Here is a 22,441-nt window from a genome sequence, read left to right as displayed (position 1 = left end):
AAGAGTAGCATGAATTCAGGAGTGCAAGAGCAGCTTATGAAAACAACATCCTCTCAAGGCTGCAGTGCATGCCAGGAGTTTATCGATGTTCCACATTACACTGATGTAGACAATGCTCAAAGGAGGAAAAAATGACGTGCTATACACAAACATTCCCAATTATTAAAGGAAATGTCGCTAGAGATTTGGGGAAAATTTCCAGTGCCTTCCTTGTTCCTGTGCTGCATTCTTGCCACCGCTGGTAGGCTTGATGCTATCCGCTGCAATTTCAGAGTCTCACTAACTTACACGTGACTGGGAGAGGACAAGCCTTTCCCCTACATCAGAGTCCAGGAAACGTGATTTTACCAACAGAGGAAGTAAGGGTCAGTCGAATCCTGTATTAAAATGTGTTGTTCCTCTCTTGCCACAGTGAGATGGGTTATCAAGAAAGCTTGCTCCCTAGCAACTGGGGCTGCGTGGAATGTGCTTCTGTGAGCACTCCAGAATGCCTAGTCTCTCCGGAACCGTCCTGGAAAGCAGGTTGTTAGCGTCGGTTGTCAACACAACCTAGATCCACTCGGGACGAGAGACTCAGTGAGTGACAAAACCGGGTACAAATTGAGAGAGGGGCTGACGATAAGAGCAGAGGACACTGATGGCTGGAAGATCACCTGACCATCCTGGAATCCTGAGCCAAGTAAGCCTTGCCTCTCTGACCCTTCTGCTTCTTGGACCTATAGCGAGGACACCTTTCTTCTTAGACTGTTAGAGGGGTCCATATGGAGAAGTGTCTGCAGTCCACAGCAGCAGCACTCTGTAGAACTGATGCCCTCGACTTGAGTGTCTGTACCTGTCTGTTCCTGGCCACAATTGCCCCAAACTACATCTTAACTAATGTAAACCTTCTATGATTCCAGCACCTGAAAGTCCCCACCACCGTGTCCAGGCAGTGACTCCTTCATGCACTTTGCAATGTTGTTGCTAAACATTCATTGTGGATGAAGATAAAATTATCAGCTCATGTAGGATTGTAATCGTTTGAGTACATTTCATAAAGAAATGGCTATGTCACTTTCTTCCTGGGGGTTCTGGGAGACGGATCTCTCTCTCTTTCTATCTCTCTCTCTCTCTCTCATTTTCTTGGAGGAAAGAATTCAGTCAAGAGAACACAGAGACATTTATTTAGCAGAGCTGAGCAAACACTCTGAGGAGAGATTGGAGTCGGCTGCCCCAAAGTAGAGAACAACACAGTAAACACTACATTGTATGTTTTAAAGGCGTTTTTATGAATATTTATAAATAAAGTGAACTATTCCTGGTGTAAGGAAACCCTTAACCTACAAATTATGGTAGAACAGCTCTCCTTTGGAGGTTAATTTTTCCTATGATTCCCACAAAATGGGGAGGTGTAAAAAGCACAATTCAAGCGATATTATAAAGTCGATGTCAGCCCCTCTGAGGCTGTGGTGTATGTGGGTGGGAGATTTCCGCACTGCCTTAGGTTCTGGTATATGGAACAGTCTGTCTGTGGTCTCAAGGATGCTTTACAAAAAGACTCGACTGCAGTTTTCCTCTCTTCCTTGTATCTGTTTCCTTGTGTACTTGCTATCATTGAGAGCACGTTCCTTTCTCTTGAGGACAAAGGAATGTAAAGAGAATGGGAAATGAGAACAAAACAAGACTCATGTTTCCATAATTAAAAACCAGTCCTCTAGCACCAAGGCTTACATGGGATTGAGAGCAACTGAAGTCAGTCCTAAAGTATGATCATGGTCTCTTCTGAGCAACCCCTGACTCCTATGAGATTTGCCTTCAGTGAAAGTGACACATACTGAGTTAAGTGACCGCCCTTAGCTGAGGCATGAGATATACCAGTCCAGCTTCAGTTCTGGTCCTCTGGGGCATCCTGGTAGTTTATAGTCACCTATCTGCAGTGAGGGTATTCTACTAACTACTTTCAATCCTGGTGCTAGAAAGTCTAGCCCAGGGGAAGGAACGAGGCTGTTAACTAACGTTCTAAAGAAATCACAAGGCTGAAAACTTCAGTATCTCAACTCAGGTTGGAAAACTTACGAAAATATTTGGAGAACTTTGTGAGAAACCTCAATGATCATCCAGTTTTTTTGTGTGTGTGCTAGAGAGATGGCCCAACAAGTGGGAGGATGAGTAAGTTATTCAAACCAAGCTGATAGCACTTTATGATGAACGGATGAAGCATGGTTCCTTTTCATGTTTGCATTTGCAGCCGTCAAATGATGGGTTTCAGGAGCATGGAGTTTGCAAAACCTTTAGATGCTTATTCTCCAGTGTAAATATTCAGGAACTCATTTGCTACCAGGCCTTCTTTATTTCTCCATTGCTTCTGAGGACCTTCCATAGATGTTATGTCAAGGAGAAATGGCTGCTGGTCACCATATTCAATGACACCATGATGCCACACTTCTTGTCCAGGGTGTATTGCTTTGAGTAGGTCACAAGACATCTCTGGGACACAGTATTCTTACTGTAGAGATATCCTGGGTTAGCCCATGCTGATAGCTCCTCAGTGAGAAAGTATCCTGAGCTAGCCCATGCAGATAACACCTCAATGAGAAAGTACCCATTGTGTTTTTTACTGTGTGATGTTGCTGCCCTTTGCTAGAAACACAGCTCGTCACCTGGGGTATCAGAGGCACACTGAGTGTCTTCTATTCCAGAGACCAGGTACAAAAACATTTACTCCCTGAGATCAGCCGCCTCACATTACCATGACTATCCAAGCCCAGTGTATCACAGTTAGTGCGATGGCGTCTCCTTGATCTCCTCAGGCCCTTTAGCTCCCCGAGGCTTCACTTCCCATCTGACCATGGGAGATAAGAAGGCATCCCAGAGCTGCCTGTCACACGGAATAGATAATGTGTATAAATCCTGGGCACAGCAGCTAGCCCCTAGCACAAGCTCCAAAAATGGAAAAAAATTTCCATCCAGGTCCCAGGGGGTAGAAAGCAAGAAAATATAACAATAAAGGAAAAGGGTTTCAGGGGTTGGGTGGGGAGGGGGAGCCAAGATGGATTGCCATTCTTTAAATAAAACCAGGGAGTGAGGTGTGAGAAAACTGGAGAAATGCAGAGAGGAGGAGAGAGAGGAATAGCTACAGGCACTTGGAATGGTGCTGGAAGATTCTCACAACGAAAAGCTCCTTTTAAAATATTGGAGTTCTTCCATATGGGAAGCTTGGGGAGAGAGGAGAAAAAATTAAATTAAAGCATCCGAAAGTATATTATAGTTTTATCTCTTTGGCTCTGCGATTTCAGAAATAATATAATTCTATGGAATGCGCACTGCCAGAGGGTTTTGCAGAGTAGCGCCCGACAGAACGGGACCGAATGATGTCAAGGAAGCTTCTATAACAGTTTTGTTTTATTCATTTACATAAATCACATTTACCGTAGGTGTTTTATTCAAAATAAAGTTTGGGAAAAATAAATTGAACAGATGAACCTAGGCAAACCTGGTGATTTTTTTCACGAGTAGTGTTTGATGATAAAGGCATAAAAGCATAATGTGGTATCATTTCACTGAGGCACAATATGGATCACCCATATGGAGCAGAAGCCGATAACGCTGCAGAGAGGCAAAAATAAACAGAGCAGATGCACTTGCAAAATCAAGTCTGCACCCACCCCTGAATTACCTGCTCGGTGCTGGAGAAGTTTCTACAGAACTCAAAACTGGCTTTGAGTCACCTTCCCACGGGGACTCACAGGAAGCCAGAGACGAAGTCTTCTATGACCAGAGACAGGAAGAGGCCACTGAACTCCCAGGAAGTATCACGTGGCTCTCAAGGGAGGTAGAACCAGAGCCTGCTGGCTCCAAACTGCAAGCCACATGGAAGCCTCAGCCCTTGGTTCAGGAACACGGGTTCCAACTCCAGTTCTTCTTCTTGTTGCCAGGCAAGTTCCACCCTGGATCTGTAAGTTCTTCAAAGGCAAAGTCGTGGAGCAGCAAGGACTTAATGGGGATAATGAAAGTTGCAGCCAACAAAATACAAAGGAAGGATAGTGATATGCAGAGACAGCCCCTCAGAGGCAGGAGACTACCCACAGTGGCTTGTTGGGAGCCTGTCCAGAGTGCACAGAAGGAAGGTGTTACAGGGTACTCTCACTTTCACAAGGAGGTAAGGTGTTTGGGGAACCCAAGTGAAGTATTTAATAGAGATCTCATAGAGAATCCTAGCATGCCCAAGGTTAGGCCAGCCTTAGATGACTCATCAAATCAACAACAGCATACAAAACTTCACAGTTCTTCTCCATTCAATCACTTTGGACTCACGCTAGCCCTGTGGGGACCACGTGAGGGAGAAGTGACACTGAGTAGGCTGTCAGACCATGGTGAGCATGGAGGGTGCTTGGGTCAGCCAGGGCGGCAAACATTTTATTTAACACCACAAGGGTGGCTACTTCTACACGGCTGACATCTTTCCTATTTCAACAGCCAAGAGGCATGAAACATGTGCCTGGGGGTGCGGCTATCTAGAGAGCAGGTGAGACAGAAGCAGGCGTGGGTGGCAAATGATAATCAATTGCCTGTAATATACTAGGTTGGAGCTCTTTGCCAGCTGTGAAGTGCTGAGTGTGCTGGGCTGTGTTTTGGTCTTGTATCCAGTTTCACACCAGAGGAACATTTGGTGACTCCGGGAAGACCTAAGACCTCTCGGGGCGGGGGGATTTCAGAGCAGTGTTTGAAGGCTCCCTTTGGGGATGAGCTCCTCTGAGGCCTCCCTTTGCCTGACCTTCCGCCTTTCCAGAAAGGGAGCTGTCCCCACAACATGTGGAGAACCCATCAACTGCCCACATCACTGTACTTCCGTTCTTTGCGAACCCTGTAAAGGGTGTGTGGTGGTTCTCTTTCTTAGAGAAAGTATTAGATGCCTACTTCAGGAAAGAAGGAAGCGGATGTAAACTCAGCAACCCAGCAATGGGACTCGCAGGAGTTGGCGGCCAGGGGAAACCGGGAGCACACTCTGCCTTGCCCATAGTAAACCTGGTCACGTGGTCAACAGCTGGAGTACACCACCCATGGCCCCTGATGTCATCAAGTAGTCACCCATCTGCTCCGTTCCCAAAGCAGCCAGGGGGGAAAAAATAGTGTTCCACGTCCCACACACTCCAGCTGTCCCTGACATCCAGTGCTCGGTGATTTTTTTCTAAAAATAAAATGAAATAAAGTCATCACTTTTCCAATCAACATGAACACTTATTTAATCAAGAACTGGTTGGGACAGGAGCCATCGTCCCAAAGCTATGTGTAGGCTTGTCCGAAGTCACGACTTACTGGGAGTTCAGTGGCATTTCATACAGGGAGCTGCTGGCCTGAAGGGAAGGAAGTACAGTGCACATCTGTCTGAGCTGCACGCTCACCTGGACACTGGAGAGCTCCTAGTTGGACATCCGAGTCCCGAGTGGCCCCTGTGCGTGGGGACTGATCGTCACTTGTCTCCTGGCTCAGCTTATCTTGAGTCACACTCTGGGTTCTGTTACTTCTAATCTGATCCTCAAGCACCCCATCTAGAATGTGGACATATGTCAGTTTGCAAGAATAGAACAGACAGCTATTTGCAGACATGCAGCCTTTGGGTACACTGGCATCATCTCCAGCCAACTTCAGTTTAGAGGAAACACTTCCCCTTGGACTTCAAGTCGGAGAAAGAAATGACAAAAGCGAATCTGTCACTGAGCAGGAAGGAAGTAGCCTGCTTGCCCACCCACCACGGCAAGCAGGACCTGCCCCCTCCCCAACTCCCCCCTTCCCTCCTCTCAGCAGGTCTCTCTCTACTGTGGATCTTTCCCTGGTTATGATCTGCCATGCATGGATGCCCCCAGGTGCTGAGGGAACTGCTATTCACTAGTCATCTCCAACAGGCGATTCTTCTAATATCAGTAAGACCGCATAGACATGTCTGCAGGCAGTGGTTTGATGAGTTGTTCACCCCGCATCTCACTCACTCCTCCCCTGTCCCTGGACAGTTTAGTGCATTTCTCCCGATAAAGGGCAATGCAACCTCCACAGGTACCTGGCAGCACAAGCGTATGGTTGCGTAAATGGTCACATTGAGAGGCCCATTCCAGGAAGGGCCTTCATGCCAGTGCATAACTGAACCAAAATGCTGTGACCCAGGAACACTGAAGGTAAGGTAGCCATCAAGAAGCCTGTTTCACAAATACACAAGCCGACGGCCATAGATTCAGGAACCTGATTCCAGAATGGCTGAACAGAATGGTATTTCAGGGAATCAACAATTCCGCATGTTCATACTCTGGCTCAATATCAAACTCGCGACTACAACAACAACACACCTGGGGGATCTGAACAGACCGCTCCCGAAGTCTCCTGAGTGAGTCTGATCATGTGATCCTCTGAAAGGAAGTGGCTCGTGGCTGCCTGCACTTCCCCATTCAGACAGGAAGCAGAGACATGGACCAAACCATTATGACGCATGTAAAGTTCCTGAAGGTAGACACATACAAAGCCCTGGTATCCATCTGTCAGCAGACACATGCTTGGAGCCCCGGGACCCGTGAAGAACATAGGAACCCACACAGCCACCTACATATCAGTGAATAGGCACTTTCGCTATTTCAGAGCTTGCCAAGGACACAAGAGACATATTTGCTTGATTCTGGAGGGTTGAAGGACAGGATGTCTGGCCACTGGACAGCTGAGCCACAGCGCTGGCCTTCTGCACCTCAACCAGCACATGCGGTGGAAGCACCTGCCTTATCGTCTGTCTCACACACCCTTACAGTACAGAGAGTGCACACAGAGGAGATCCTGGACTCACAGAGCCCTCTACAGTACTGAATTCTTCAGAGTTTCTTTGGAGGAGACTAAGGACGAGCTAAAACTTGAATTGAAACTGAATGATCATCTTACAAATTACCCAGCAAGGAAAGATGAAGTTCACCCTGGGAGAGGTACTGGACATTTCAGACTCCCTTTAGAATTAATGAAACACTGATGTCACCATTTCCCCAAAGATTGAAAGAGCTATTTCTCAGGCCAAAAAATAGTCAAGGCTTTGATGCCATCTTATAAACTGTGAAGTACTATAAACTTGTGATTGGCTACAGTACTTTCTCTCAAGGTGTTCTTCTGAAAATGAATGAGGGGTGGGACCGCCGCAGACCACTGATGAACCTGGGAGTGTCTTTACTGTGACAAGTTGGAAATACACTGAGCACCTAAAGGCCTTCGTACTCGGGGTTTTATGTGGAAAAGATTGAGAGAGCACCCTCAGGGCTTTTATGAACTACTAACTCTACACAAAAACACCCCTAGACACTTCAATAAGAAATGAACTCATGGAAACACAGTAGCGTGCTCATTTGATAGCTTTAGGATGATGGGACACGGTTGTCTGATCTGAGTTTATATCTTCATGCTTCACATAGAAACACTTCAGCAAGTGAGCCATCTCCCCATACCTTCCACCCTTCCCGAAGTGCTAAGAGTCTTCAGTATATGTAAACGGCCCCTTCAATAGAACACAGACTGAAGTAGGATGCTGTTATCCCAGAGGTGAGCCCCAGGTATGTGGGATGCCTATCACCTGTAGGGAAAAGAGACCAGTCAAAGAAACACATCCTGAGCAGAGCCAAAGAAACACACTTTGGCCCTGCAACCAGAACCAAAGAAATGTACCCTGACCCTAAAACCAGTGCCAAAGGAACACACTTTGTCCCTGGAATCAGAGTCAGTGAAAGAAATGTACCCTGGCCCTAAAATTGGAGCCAAAAGGCTAAAAAGGACCAGAGAAAGAAACACACTTTGGCCCTGAAACCAGAGCCAAATCTGACCCTAATCCTGTGTAAAAAAGTAACCAATCCCGGAGCAGAGCTCTAGCCAATCTGAGCTCAGCACTGAAATCGGACCAATCCCTACCCTGGAAAAACTTCCCCAACCCCAGGAACCCCTATATAAACCCTGTGTATGTTCAGCTTGGCTGGTCCAGCTGTCTTCCAATAAACACCTTTGGATGAGCTTCGGGTGAAGATCTTCTTTTGCGGCGGCGACAGAGCAAGCAGAGGCGACCCTGGGCAGAGCAGAGCAGAGCAGAGCGAGCAGCGCTGTAACACTTGCCCGGGAAACCTTCCTTGGCAGAGCGGAGTTGTTACACTCTGCTCCCGGCTCCCTTCTCTCCACTCTCCGCTCTCCGCTCTCCAGGAGCAGAGCTGAACTGTAGCAACTTCGCCCGAGAAACCTCCTGCGGAGCAAAACTGCTACACTAGGCGAACATCCCCAGCTGGAAGACCCTGTCCTGCCGGAGTGGAGCTGACACACCGGAGAAGCCTTTCTCTGAGGCAAGGCTGTAAGCTGCCAAGCTTACTGCAACCTGTGGTGGTCCTTGGCTCCCGAGCTCCAGGATACCTTTCTACCTGAGCTGTGTAACACTCAGTATCCTTGGCTCCCGAGCTCCAGGATACCTTTCCACCTGAGCTGTGTAACACTGGGTATTCTGTGACTCCCGAGTGTCAGAATACCTGACCCACTCCTGTTCCATCCTGTCCTGACCCATCCCGACGAAACGCTTACATCACCCACTGTCGTCAGTGGGCTGGCCACATGCACCTGACCTAATGCAGTTTTCTTCAGGAGGTCCCTGACTCCAGCTGCAATGGGATTTCATTCTAACAGTCCCAGTCTCCTAAACTGGATAATGGATGAAGGTCATGTGAGGACATGCATTCGCAACATGGTTTCCTGGAGCAGAACAAATAGCAACAGATAGAGTAAGGGTTACATATGTTCCTGATACCTGGTAGGTCTTAGGAATACCCACATCCCCATAGGAAAAGCAGAAGGCACTTGACATGTTAGAGGGGGATCATATCCAGGGACAATGTGCTTTTTACCCACACTTCCTGGCCAGCTCTTGACCCTTCCCTCCCACCTTTCTTTTCCATCTGCCCCTAAGAGATGTAGGGTTGGAACTAAGTATCCCTGCCCACCTCAGTATTCCTCTCATGCACCTTTACAAATCTCGAGACATTTTGGTAAGGACTATTTGTTCATCTTAGAAGCTCCTACTACTCCAGTACGTGGTTACTCTGCAATTTTATTATACCTTTAAAAGTATTCTAACAAACATGAAACTCTAAAATTACTCAAGTCTCAATTATCATAATACTACTAAAATAATCCACCAGGGACAATAAAAACAAGTTCCTTTAAGGATGCTTAGATGTAAATGAGTAGTCTGCAGAATTGTTGTCAAGATGAGTCTTATTTCTCATTTTAGTTATTAATCTGGTAGAGGAGTGTGCCGAGTCCCACCCAAGTTTGCAGACAATGCTAAAAATGTCACAGAACAGAAGACATCAGGCTGATGGGTAGACGGCAGCAGGAAGATTGCTCAAGGCAGGCTGTGGGTGGAAGTGGCAGATGAGTTTCAGTGTGGGAAAGTGCAGGGAAGTGCATTATGGGAACACAAGGTCCAGATAATTCTCTCCTGGATGTTGGGGAACTGACACCAGGTGGACGGACAATCTTGAGTCATCAGGAGCCTTGATGAAAACATGTGTCAGACATGAAGACTTGATTTGTTGTATTTCATACTGTACACAAACCTGTGTTAAAAAAAATCACCAGGAGACTATGTGTCTCCTTCAGGAGCAGGCTAATAGCTGGGTTACAGTTACATAAATGGCAACCTTACATAGATGGCTACCAATGAGACAATTTGATCTTGAATCCTGCAGCTCAAAAATCTAGAAGAACAATCGCCCATGTAACCCAGTTTGTTCTATCTTTCCTGCACTGTTTTAAACATGAGTTCTGACTGCTGTTAATGTGGGAAATCCTTCATCAAGGACAGACAGGGGAAGAGGATATTATGTAACCTGGGGCTGTTAATTCAGCGTGGCATTTGCTTCTGGGTACTGTTGAGCTTGCTCATTGGCCACATCCAGGAAGTGTCTTTAGACTTCGTTGCTAGACACAGATTTGCTTCCCTTGGAGAGAAATAAGAGAACATTTTGCTTTATTTATTTTCATGGTTCTGTGAAATTTTATGAATTTTGTAACTGCTCTTTTTTTCCCCTCTCTGTTAATTTCAAGGAGCAGGAAGTAAGGAGTCAGTTTTGGAATTCCTATGGAAAGAGTTTAAGGGACAAAAAAAATGAAGTATTGTTATAATCAATCTATTAGTTTAGTCTAAACTGACCAACCTGACAGTCCCCAGCCAACAGCTAGTGCTAGAAGCCACAGTTATCACAGAAACATAGACCCACAGATCCCCATATGATCCTCAGTGTGCTGACATGGAGTATGCTCCACAGTTACCGCAGTTGTGTGAGCTCCAACACATGCACACAGTCCTCCCTGTGCTGACACAGAACACCCCGAGTGGTCAATAAGGTCCATTCTTACCCATGTCCCCCCAATTCCCACCCCCCCACCACTCCAGATGGATGTAGCACCCAACTGGTTCTCCTGACTTTGGTCTTGAACAATGCAGACATGGTTGGTTCCTACAGCCTTGAAGCATGCTCTACTCTGAGCTAACAGGACTTGTCTGGCTACATGCAGGGGCATATCTACCCAGGAGATACAGAGGGCGGCTTCTTTGATTTTTCTCAAGTTGTTCTTCTAAACTGTATTATGATCCTGTTTACCACAGGAAGCCAGTTTAAATGTATGATTAGTGATCAGACACAGATTTTAGTATAATATAAGAAATTGTTACTGGAATATGGGACCAAACCATTTGGGGCAAATGTTGCTTTCTTTACTACAAATACTGTGTTTTTCAAGCTTCTCATAAGAACGGGAGAGTGACCTAAACCCTTGAGCATGTTTGCTGGAAAGAATGAGTCAACACAGAGGAAGCTATTTCAAGAAAATGATAGATTACAGATTACAACATGAATAATACTACAAATCCTTACCTACTATGTTCATTGCTATAGTTTCTCTAAGCTCAGGCAGGGCATTCATCACCATTTTTCAAATGAAAAATACAATTTGGTCCATGCAAACATTGACATTTCCTTACTGGAGCAAAGATGAGTTTTGAACAGTATACAAATCAATCTCTGACCTGTATATTTTCTGTTTCTTAAGTATTTGTTTGAAAACTTAATTCAAGTTCAGTTATCTTGAATGTGTCACTTGGCCATCTCTAGTTTTCTGGAAACAGGCAATTCTGTCACCTGAAACTGATGACTAGACAATGTATGAGGGATATTGGTCTAAGATATGTGACTTGAGGAATTTTCATTAAAATAAACAATACCTAAGAAGATAGGTAGATATGGATAAAGATGATATAGATACCACTAGTAATGCAATTCAAAGCTATCGGGGACTCTTGGGTTTTATCTAATATGAAGGTTTCCCAGTCATAGAAACCAAAAGCACACACCTAGTTCATGGGACATCAGAATTTCCAAGTCAGAATATAACCCTGTTTGTCAGTAGTCCCAGCTCAGCACTTGTCTTCTGAAAACACCTCACATATTTGGGGTTAGGTTTGCTCATCTGTCCCTAGATAAGAATGTGAATGCAGGGACTGGAGAGATGGCTTAGAGATGAAGAGTGTGATCTTCTCTGGCAGAGGACATGAGTTCCATTCCCAGTAGCCATGTTTGGTACTGCTTATGTCTCCAGGGGGAATATGATGTTATCTTCTATGGTTATCTGTATACATGTGCATATATAACCAGACACACATATACAAATAATGTAAAAGTAACAGAAATAAATCTGAGAACAAAGAATGTGAACATTAAGCTTTGTAGTATAGATTACAACGATAAATTTCCATATCAAGGAAATGAATCATCAAGGAATGAATACTTGCTATTTGTGTGACCGCTTGAACTCCTTTCTTTTAACCAGGCAGGGTCTCAATACAACAGACTTTATGCCTTTTCTCTGAAATCACAAAATTTGGAACAAGTGGTCTTCATTATAACCTTTGTGAAATAAAAGGAAGACATTGACTTTCTCTGGAAACATCAATAACCTTCTTTCCCACTGGCCTTCTCACTAAGGCCAGTGTTGGACCTTTGGCTCCAATACTGGAAAACAATTATTTCTCAGTATCTAAAACAAACAAACAAACAAACAAAAATAACTATCCTACCCTCTTGACAACATTCCCCTGACTCTTGATTTTTTCCCCTATGAAAAATCACTTCCTCCTTCTGATGCAATTTTCACTTTTTACTTCTCCATCACCTTCATAGATTTGACAAACTGACCAATACCTGTCCTTCAATTGCTGCTTCGCATAATGTATTGTTTGTCAAGTTGGACTTTGATGTATTTTGGCCTGGTGATAGCAACCTATTGGGGCAAGTAGGTGCTTCAACATGTCTTTGCAAGAAATGTTGATACAATGACATTTAATAAACTATGGGGGGTAGTTTGCATAGAAACTGTAAGATATACATTATCCAGCTTTGGCATCCCTCAGTTACAACCAAACAGCCCTGACTGATGCAATATTTTTGTCCACGACCACATCACTTTGATCCCCATTATTCCAGCTTCCAAACTGACTATTTGAACTTCATTGCCTTACTTGTCATGACTACTCCTTAAGAACCTCCTAACTGTCCTAACGTGTGCCTGCTGGTAAGGTCCCCAGAGTACACAGGAAAATATCAGAGCAATTCACTGACATTTCTGGGAGGATTTCCATGAAGGAAGGATGATTGAACCCAGACACAGAACATGAGAAATGGTTGGCAAGGGAATGGAGTTGAGTTGAAGGTGATGGTGTGAGCAGAGAAAGACCCCTCATACTTCAAGGGACAGAATAGAGAAGATTAGATCTTGAGTGTGTCTATGCAGCAGTTCTGTCCTGAAGAGGAAACTGTCCTTAGGATGGCTGGAAACCACTGACATCTTTTAGTATGGAAGAAACATCAATGAGTCACCTTAAGGAAATTTGAAAATCCCAAAAACCATTTGAAGATATCTGGTTGATGGAAATGTCCATCGCATCTTTTCATGGCTACATTTGAGACTATTTCTCCCGAGTTCTTTTGAGAATATTGCCTGGGTGCTCTTTAAATGTCAGTGTTGTCTGAGACTCTGAGCTGTCCTTCTCCATGCATAATTCCTGAGCAATCTAATCCATCCCTATGCTTAACTTACTACTTACACATGGTGACTCCTAAATTTTGCTTTGCCTAAAATTCTCCTTAAATTTCAGGCCTTTGCATTTAACTGCCCACTTGGGTCCTACTGATGCCCATAATTCCATGTTACAACAACAGCAGAAGGAACTCCGGTCTTGGGCTACAATGCCCATCTCTTTTATGTGTTCTTTTGTCATAATGTGAATTCCAACAACTCATAAGATGCAAGTTAGGAGAATGACCTCACTGTCCCCACTAATGTCCCTTAGCATAGCATCACATGCATCAAATTAACAACTAAAGCCTAGGGACCCAGCTTCAGGTAGGATCAGAGCCTTTTGACTCATTATTGAAACTCTGTCTCTACCATTCACAACTTTAACTTACTTTCTTCTCATGAAATTTGAAGTGAAATTAGGAAAATCATTTTATTGTTTGGGAATTCATAAGTGCAAAAAGGATGCTTTGATCAAAGCCACCCACAACCCTCCTTTCCAAATGCTACCCCTCCACCGTTTGTCTCCCAACTTCATCTGCTTTTTAAAAAAGAGAATCCATGGAATCCATCTAGTGCTGTCTGTGTGTACATGGGTGTGGGACCATCTACTTGGTCATGGGTCACCTCTCAGGGGCAACATCCCTCAAGAAAATTGACTCTTCCTCTCCCAGTAGCCATCAGTTCCTCAACTTGGGGTAGAGTTTCCCCAGCCCTCTCCCATTGCTTGGTGGTACTCTGGCTGGTTGGATCTTGCCCAGGTCTTATCTGTGTAGTCATAGCTGCTGTGGGTTGACATGTACAAAGGTCGTGCCATGCCCAGCAAATACTGTTTAAGTCCAGACATCTGCACATCTGGCTCTTGCAATCTTTCCTGAGCCCTGAGGAGTGGAGGAATGATACAGATGTCCCATTTAGAGTCAAATACTCCACTGTCTTGTTCTTCCATGCTGACCAACCATGGGTTTCTCTGTTAGTTACCTTTCTTTGTGCTGCCAAAAAGCTTCTCTCATGAGTGTTGGAAGATGCTCTTATCTATGGTGTAAGGGTAAACTTAAGGGGCGGTTTACTTCTATGTCCATTTAGGAGAATAATAGAACTAGATTCTCAAGTATGACTTAACCACAGGTGGAGTTTTTTAAATATAAAGTGTGAGTGGGTTTCCAATGAATACCTCTTGTCATAGGAGGGCTTCATGCCTTCTACTTATCCATAGTAGGTGGGTTTTATTTCTGTCTAGTCTCTCATTCTAACTTCTCACCGCCTTGGCTCCCCTTATGTTGGCAATACCAAACTCAACTTCACTGCTGAGCAACTTCATTGAAGTGACTTGAGGGCTTTCAGAGCTGCAAGCTGCACTCATCTAGAAGTCTAATCTTCACACTTTGAACATCTCTCTCTCTCTCTCTCCATCTCTCTCTCCATCTCTCTCTCCATCTCTCCCTCTGCTCCTTCCCTCCCACTCTCTGATTGTGTTTTTACCTTCAAATCAGTCACCTCTTCTCTTTTTGAGGGGTTAGTACTTTCTCTCAGTGATCAACACGTAGCTTGCCTAGCCTCATTCCTAGCGATTATAATTCATAGCCTGCAACCCAGGGCAAGTGTAAGCTGTCTTAGAACCTGTACCATTCCTACTCCTCTAATGTTTCCTTATAGCCATTTCTGCTTAAGAGACACTGAATGCAAAGGCAGAAGGGGAATGCATGTTGGTCAGTACTTGTGTTGTAACATCTTTGGGTTGCTGGATCTTCATCTAAGCTGTTTTCTTATGTAAGTGCTTTCTCTGCATCTTTAGTAAAACAGACTATTCACAAATAAATCAAAGGTGGCACTCTGCTATCCTAGAATATTCTAGCAATACTGAGGTACCATGATACGGTGTTTTACTTTTATGTTCTGTGTTTTTACCTAACTCTCTCTCTCTCTCTCTCTCTCTCTCTCTCTCTCTTTGCTACTAACCTATGTTTTAATGGTATGTCTAAAAATGATACATAACAGGCTGTAGAGATGGCTTAATGGTTACGAGCACTGGATGCTCTTCCAGAGGACATGGGTTCAGTTCCCATCATCCACAACTAACTGTAACTCCTGCTCTAAGGAAATCCAGCACCCTCTTCTGTATTCTTTAGGCACTGCATGCACGTAGTACACAGACATACATGCAGGCTCGCACACACATAATATTAAACAAATAAACATTAAAAATCGATAATAAAGTCTCTACCGTATTCACTACCTATAGTGGTAGCAGGAGGAATCTACAAGATACAATTGTTCTCTAAACTTTGTAGACCTTTACATATCAACAGTATCAGTGATACTCACAGTCTCCAGGAATCAATAAGTATCTAAGTAAGTTATCACACAATTACAATGAGTGAGGTGTGAGTGTCTGGTCTTCGCTCTTAAAGAGTTTATAGTTGATCTTTAGGAACCAGTCAGAAGAATGTCAAACTATCAGCAAAGGGCAATGTGCTAGGAGTTGGTCTAACCACATGGCACTCTAAGATGAGAACAATACCTTTTCCACTTAGAGTTGCACTTAGAGTTCCTGGTCTTGAAAAAAAGTGAATATAGAAAATATTTTCTGGTTTTTTTCATACTGAGCATTAAGAATTCTAAAATGGTCTCAAGCTCTCTACCATTTATGGTCTACACCTTGCACACCATCCTGGCCTCAAGTATGGAGTGAGTTTAGATTAAGAGGGGGCATTGAGCACCATGATCAGGATCTACTGTAAGGAAAATGAAAGAAGATTTTGGAGTTGTTGTTAAGGTCTCAAATGTTTGGTACCTCATTCACATGGGAGTTTTTCTAGGTGAGCAAAATCATTGAAAGGGGGTCCTCTCTATCTCTTGAAAACTCCTTTATTGATGCCTGTGAAGAAAGAAGCAGCCATGGTCCCCACAACCACATGTATCTGAATTATGTGCTCATCCTAAGAAGCTGGGGTTGGGGAAGCAGAGCTTTGCCCACTGATTCTCTAAAGCAGTGGTTCTTGATCTTCCTAATGCTGTGACCCTTTAGTACAACTCCTCATGTTGTGGTGATCACCAACCACAAAACTATTTTCATTACTACTTCATAACTGTAATTTTGCTACTGTTATGAATCATAACAGAAATATCTGTTTTCTGATGGTCTTATGTGACCTTTGGGAAAGGGTCATTTGACTCCCTAGAGATCATGACCCACAGGTTGAAAACCCCTGCTCTAAAGACAAGATATTTTGTCTGATGTGTTGTACAAGGTCTTATATAGCTCAGGCTGGCCTTGATCTTACTATGAGCTGAAGAATGACCTTGAACTAATGACCCCTGTCTCTAACTGCCCACAGTGCTGCAATTCTAGGTGTGCACTGCCACACCCAGTTTATACAGTTCTCCCTCCATATTGGACCCAAGGCCTCCTATGTGCTAAGCAAGCCAGCCCTTCACCAGTGAGCTATAGTTGGTTAACACCTTGAACATAACTTAGTAATTTGATGAGATAAGGTTCCAGGTTGCTTCACCTGAATTTCCAACCCACAGAAACCATGGTATCATAAATGATGATTATTACTTGTGGAAATGTATGATATAGCAACAAGCATCATACAAGATCTCCCACACACACAATTTGCACATGGAAACAGACTCTGAAGTACCATTCTCTTGAGTTCCTGTTCCTAGAGAGTTGCTGTGGCTTCTGAAGTATGGAGAGACAGATGATAAAAGGAAATACCTTTTGAGGAGTAAGCTACCTCCACTACCACCTCTCCTTCTTTCAGCCTGCTCTGACTTCAGTCAGTGACACAGGGGCCTCAAGAAATAGAGCCCAGACACTCATACTCCCTCCTGACCCAGGTCAATGTTGAAGACACTCTCTCCACCTACATTGAATTCAGACCAGACCCCACCCCGTTGACATCATCATTACCACCATCATCATAGTCTTTATTTATTGGCCTTCCAAGGTTCAAAAGTAGGGAATGGAATATTACCCAGTTTTGCATGCTTAAGTCACATCAGTAGTGTTTTGTTTTGTCTTGTTACATGATAAATTAGCAATAACTTCTTGGACACACTTGGCAAGTAGATGAAAAATGGGTTTTCCCAATGCACTGAACAAACACCATCTTCTGGTTGACTATCTCCCATACTCCACTGGCTGCAACACAGCACGGGTTTATTGACGGATGAGCCGCAAGCTTCCTCTGAGTGAGTGCTTCATCCATTACGCTATGCTACATTTCATCCAACTCTGGCTGCTTCTATAGCCCAGAGACTTATTGGAATCAGTTGTTTCAGTCTCATAAAATATGCATGACTTAGAGGGGGAAAAAAGATTATTGTACCAAGAACTCCACCAGCCTCTGAAGCTGCATCCTCAGTTATTTGTTGAAATTCATTTCATTTTTCCATCATTACCCCAGTGTGTGTTGCGGCCCACTATAGAGCAGAGATGAGCAGAGATACACAATCTGCTCGGTAAGGCAGTTTGTAAGAAGCTAGTGCGAAACAATGTTTTCAGTGTTACGGTTTGTTGACTGTTTTTATTTTTTTCCTTTTTTCTAAGACGCAAACCCGGAAAAGTTTGTTTGGAAGTATGAATTTTAAAATGAGCCTTACAAAGAAGCAACCTGGTCTAAAACCTTAATTAAGCCAACCTGTCTCTATCCATGCACCGCCTACATGTCACACCACAGGCACTTTAAAGGGGAAGGATTGATGAGACGCGTGAATCTGCCATGTTGAAAAATGCACAGGCACCAGAAGCTACGTCTGCAGTGCCTTCCCTTATCATTCTAGATGGGCAGAAGCTACGTCTGCAGTGCCTTCCCTTACCATTCTAGATGGGCAGAAGCTACGTCTGCAGTGCCTTCCCTTACCATTCTAGAAGGCAGAAGCTACGTCTGCAGTGCCTTCCCTTACCATTCTAGAAGGGCCATCAACTTTATGTGTCGGGGCCTGTGTGTACTCCAGGGGTGGGCAGCTCTGCCCCATGCAAGAAATCGCAACGGACTTTAAATTCTGAACAAGGACCATGGGAACTAAAATCCCTCTTAAAGGACTGCAGAATTTGTCAGAGGGCCCCATTTTTCTTGGAATCGTCTTTATGTCTGGATGTCCATGTGGATGGGCAGTAACCCTGCCCCCCCCGAAGTCCTGCCTCACCTCCATTGTGTCACCCACACTATTGTATAAAATTCCTATTAAAACTACCTTATGTATATCCTCTCTATCTCTATCTCTGTCTCTCTCCCCCTTCTCTTCTCTCTCTTCTCTCTCTCCTCTCTCTCTCTCTCTCTCTCTCTCTCTCCGTGTGTGTGTGTGTGTCTGTGTGTGTGTGTGTGTGTGTCTGTGTGTGTCTGTGTGTGTCTGTGTGCCTGCGTGCGTACGCCAGGATATTTTGTTTTTCAAAACAACAGTCATGACCGGGCAGTTCAGGTACCCGAATTCCATTTATGTTCCTCGTGGGTATCCCCTCACTTCTTCTCTAAAACGACAGGGGAAATATTCATGCATGAATTGCCTGATGAACCTATTGGTGCATAGCGTGTAGAAACGTGAAGTCCAATGCTTACAACAAGTTCAAGTTTTTTCATTCAAGGCTTTGCCTGTGCAAGAGTCTACAGAGCCCCTAAGCAGGCATGCACAAATAGCTCAGGCAGGGTCTCTGCAAACTGGTGACCATACTAGGAAGGCTGTGGAAAAAGCCAAAGCTGAGACCAACGAGGGGAGGTGCGGGATGGATGCAGCTCCACGTGGAGGGGATGCAGAATGGTGCAAGTTTCGAGCAGAAGGTGCCATTTGAGTTGGCACTCAGAGGATGCGTGGGGCTTGATGCAGAAATGGACACGCTAATCCAGGATGAGAGAGAGTCATGTGCAGAGCAGGACAAGAAGCAGAAGTGAAGCTTGGCAGCTGGTCCTGTAGCAGGCTCTGGGGCCTGAGGATGCTTTCCTGCTTGGTCTTTTGTTCCTGTGCTTCTTCAAGACCGGTAGCTCAGCAGGTCTCCCAAGGGCAATACTGATCCAGTAGCATCAATATCACTGGAAACTTAAGCCTGCTGCACACTCCAGCATGAACCTCAACTCGGATCTCTGAATTTACCAGGCATATACAAGGGATTTGAGATACCGTTTCCTCAAGAACTACTCCAAGTTGAACACCATTAGCCTGAGTACTTTTCCACATACACCTAATAAAGAGGCCCTGGAGAGAGAAGTCTGGACTCAATAACACAGCATACTCTCAATGAACATAAGAGACACCTGGAAACAACCACCCAGCCTTCTAAAGAGTCACACCAATTGAAACTGAAAAGCCAACATCTCCCAGTTCCTTAAAAATAAACAGGTCCAGCACCCAGGGTGAGTGAGGCAGAGAGCAAAGTCACTTTCCTCTTGGAGTTTTCACCACTAAACATATAAATACACGGTGTGTGCCTTACAAGCACATCTGTAACACAGACGCGTCCTTCTGAGCTGTGTCCTGGCTCCATCTTCCTGCCACCTGGGGCACCTTGCTGGCTCTAACTTTAACTCTGGTATCAGCACACCTGTTCTGCCACCTGCCCCACTGCTAGTCCAGTTTCTCTCCTGCAAAATCCCAATGCTGTCCTTTTTTCGGTATTTCATTTTTATCCCCAACTCTCTCTTTTATCCTCAACTCTTTATCTTGAGTTCTCTTTGAATATAAAGGTGAAGCTAATTTAAATATAAATATGTAAGTATATTTGTGTCTAAATGTGTATCTTAATTATGTGAATAATATATGGTATATATATTGATAGATGATAGACAAGTGGAGGATAGAGAGACATGAGAGAAAGTAGATAGATTGACAATAGATGGATGATAGATGAAAGATAGATTATAGATAGATAGATAATAGATATATAGATAGATAGATAGATAGATAGATAGATAGATAGAACAGCCCATATGCATTGTGTTCATGCCTCCCTTTGGCTTCTGAAGTTGTAAAAGGTATGGTTTGACAACACCATTCCCAAGTGACTAGAGACCCCAGGTATCAAACTCTTGTGATACCTATTTGTAGAATGATGGGGGATGTCCTGTATATATGTTTCTCTTATTGGTTGGTGAATAAAACACTGTTTGGCCAATAGAGGCAGGAAGGTAAGCAGGGCTAAGAGAATTCTGGGAAAGGAGGCACCACAAAGAGACGCCATATAGCTGCCAAAGGATAAACAGGTCCAGGCATTTTCCAGTAAGATAAGACCACCTGGAAATACTTGGATTAATACAAATGGGTTAATACTTAAGAGAGAGCTATCCAGTAAGAAGCCCTAACCATCAGTCAACAGTTTAATAGCTAATATAGCATCTGTGTGCTTATTTAGGGCTGAAGTGGCAGTGGGACCAGGCTGGAAAGAAAACCACAACAATAGATGTTCAGGTATAAATGTCTCAGAGTCATTGGCTGTAATCAACTATAGAAGGTCGTATGTCTCAACTCATAGTCCCCTTTCCCAATGCTTGGGACAGCAGTATGATGTAAGATGGTCTAGAGTACTCAGTTAACTAGACTCATTTTCATATCAGGTTCTCTTGATGCCTTTAGTGCTTCCCAGAGACACCATAGCAGATCTTCCCAGTAGCAGATCTGGAATCTGTGATGGCAGAATGAACTGGATAGTATCTGCACCCAGGTCCTTGGGCCAGCAGCATAAGTCTCATTTCAGGGCAGAAAGGGAAACTCCAGGCCTAGCAAGTCAGACACTGACAGAACTCTGCAGTGCAAAGTTAGGGCAACTTCAAATGCTTAGAGTCACACTCAAAGGTGGGTGGCACTTGTCTAGGACAGTATTTTATACTAGGTGATTCTTCACCAGGGTTACCCATAATCCACCACAGGAGATAGCTTTCAGATTCCTCTTTGCCTTAGTCTATCCCTCTTACCCTCCATTCCCTGACTCCAAGAATACTCTCTTCTCCTACGCTCCCCTCCTCACCCTCTCCCTTCCTCTCCTCTCCTCACCTCTCCCCTCCTGTCTTCCCCTTCCCTCTCCTCTCCTCCCCTCACCTCTCTTCCCTTCTTCCTTCCCCTTTCCCCTCTCCTCTCCTCTCCTTTCTTCTCCCCCTGCCCTCTTCTCTTCTCCTCTCCTCCCTGCTCTCTCTGTACACGGTGTGTTTCTACACCCAGATACTTAGATCACTAAAGAAAGTAGAATTTATCATGACCCATCTTTTAATTGTGAGTCATGGTCACACTTTAGCCCAGGCTCTTTTCACACTCATAGAAATTCCCCTTTCTCCAAGAGCTGGAGTTAGAGGCATCAACCACCACTCCCAGCATTAATAAGATAATAAACACTTTAGGAAATTTATTGTGAATCTTCCTTCCTACCATTATCCAATAATTTCAACCTCTTCCCCTCCTGTTCTTCATGTCTTGCCAGTTGGCTCCTCCTTCATTCCCACATCTAGGACCACGCTCTAGATTTAGCAGATCACTGCTTCCCATTCTAAGGCAGTTGATATAGAAACCAGGGGATAGAGCAGTCTCCCTGGCCTTGGATATCTGGCTAAGAAGTTTGCTCACAGGGTCTCCCAACCTGGAAGATCTTTCCTAAGCCACGCATTTGAAGAGGGAGATTCTACCTGTTACATGGCTTTAGGTTTACCTTTCTCTGATATGCTGCATTTGCCTTCGAAAGCAAAGGCAACTGAGGTAGATACAGATATGGGTCCAGAACCTGCAGAGAGTTGTATCCTCAAACCTTAAAGAGGAAGCTGTTGCCAGAACCCCACATGCAGGTGGTACCCCCATTCTGTGTTCTTTAGGGGCCTGAATTGAAGGGTCATACTACATGGCAACCTTAACGAGGACTTACTCAACCAGGAGTTGCAAGATTGACCACCAGGGGGTGGGGAGAACCAGCATTGATTACTGGAAACTAAAATATGCATACTTTTGTAGAATAGAGACAGAATTTCTTCTTGTGCCTTTTTGGGATAAAACTTGTGTGGGGAAGAACTGAGAACAGCCATGTTGCTGCTTTGTCTGCTGTGAACGGTCACCTTATGTCCTCAAGTTTCTTTTTCTCCTAAGGTTGGGCGCAGCAGATGCTGGATAAATCAAGACAGACCCCACATTTTACGTCCCTCAACTCCTACCCAACACACTAGCCCGGCAGAAATCTGTGCAGTTTCTCAAGAGCGCCCTGAATTGCACATACGGTTTTGACTTGATGTCCTAAAATATCTTTGCCTCTTTTATTTGACTATTTCTTACTTGGTCTTTAAGATATTGTTGAAGTGTCCTTCCCATTATGGAACCTCCCAGCACCCCTCCCACCCCAGCCTGTCCTCAGGATCTCTGGCGT

At 44.4% G+C, this 22,441-nt stretch overlaps 1 long non-coding RNA gene across 1 annotated transcript; it reads left to right on the top strand.

Annotated features, from left to right (window-relative positions):
* Positions 1-422: 422 nt before the first annotated feature.
* Positions 423-18,319, top strand: LOC121133842. The gene is made up of 2 exons (XR_005870852.1): positions 423-679; positions 17,663-18,319. It is a non-coding gene; the product is annotated as an uncharacterized LOC121133842 (long non-coding RNA).
* The last annotated feature ends 4,122 nt before the right edge of the window (positions 18,320-22,441 follow it).

Source organism: Mesocricetus auratus, unplaced genomic scaffold, assembly GCF_017639785.1.
Source record: "Mesocricetus auratus isolate SY011 unplaced genomic scaffold, BCM_Maur_2.0 Super-Scaffold_100024, whole genome shotgun sequence".
Lineage (NCBI taxonomy): Eukaryota > Metazoa > Chordata > Mammalia > Rodentia > Cricetidae > Mesocricetus > Mesocricetus auratus.
Note: the sequence above shows the minus strand (reverse complement) of the source record. Positions and strands in the feature narration are given on the sequence as shown.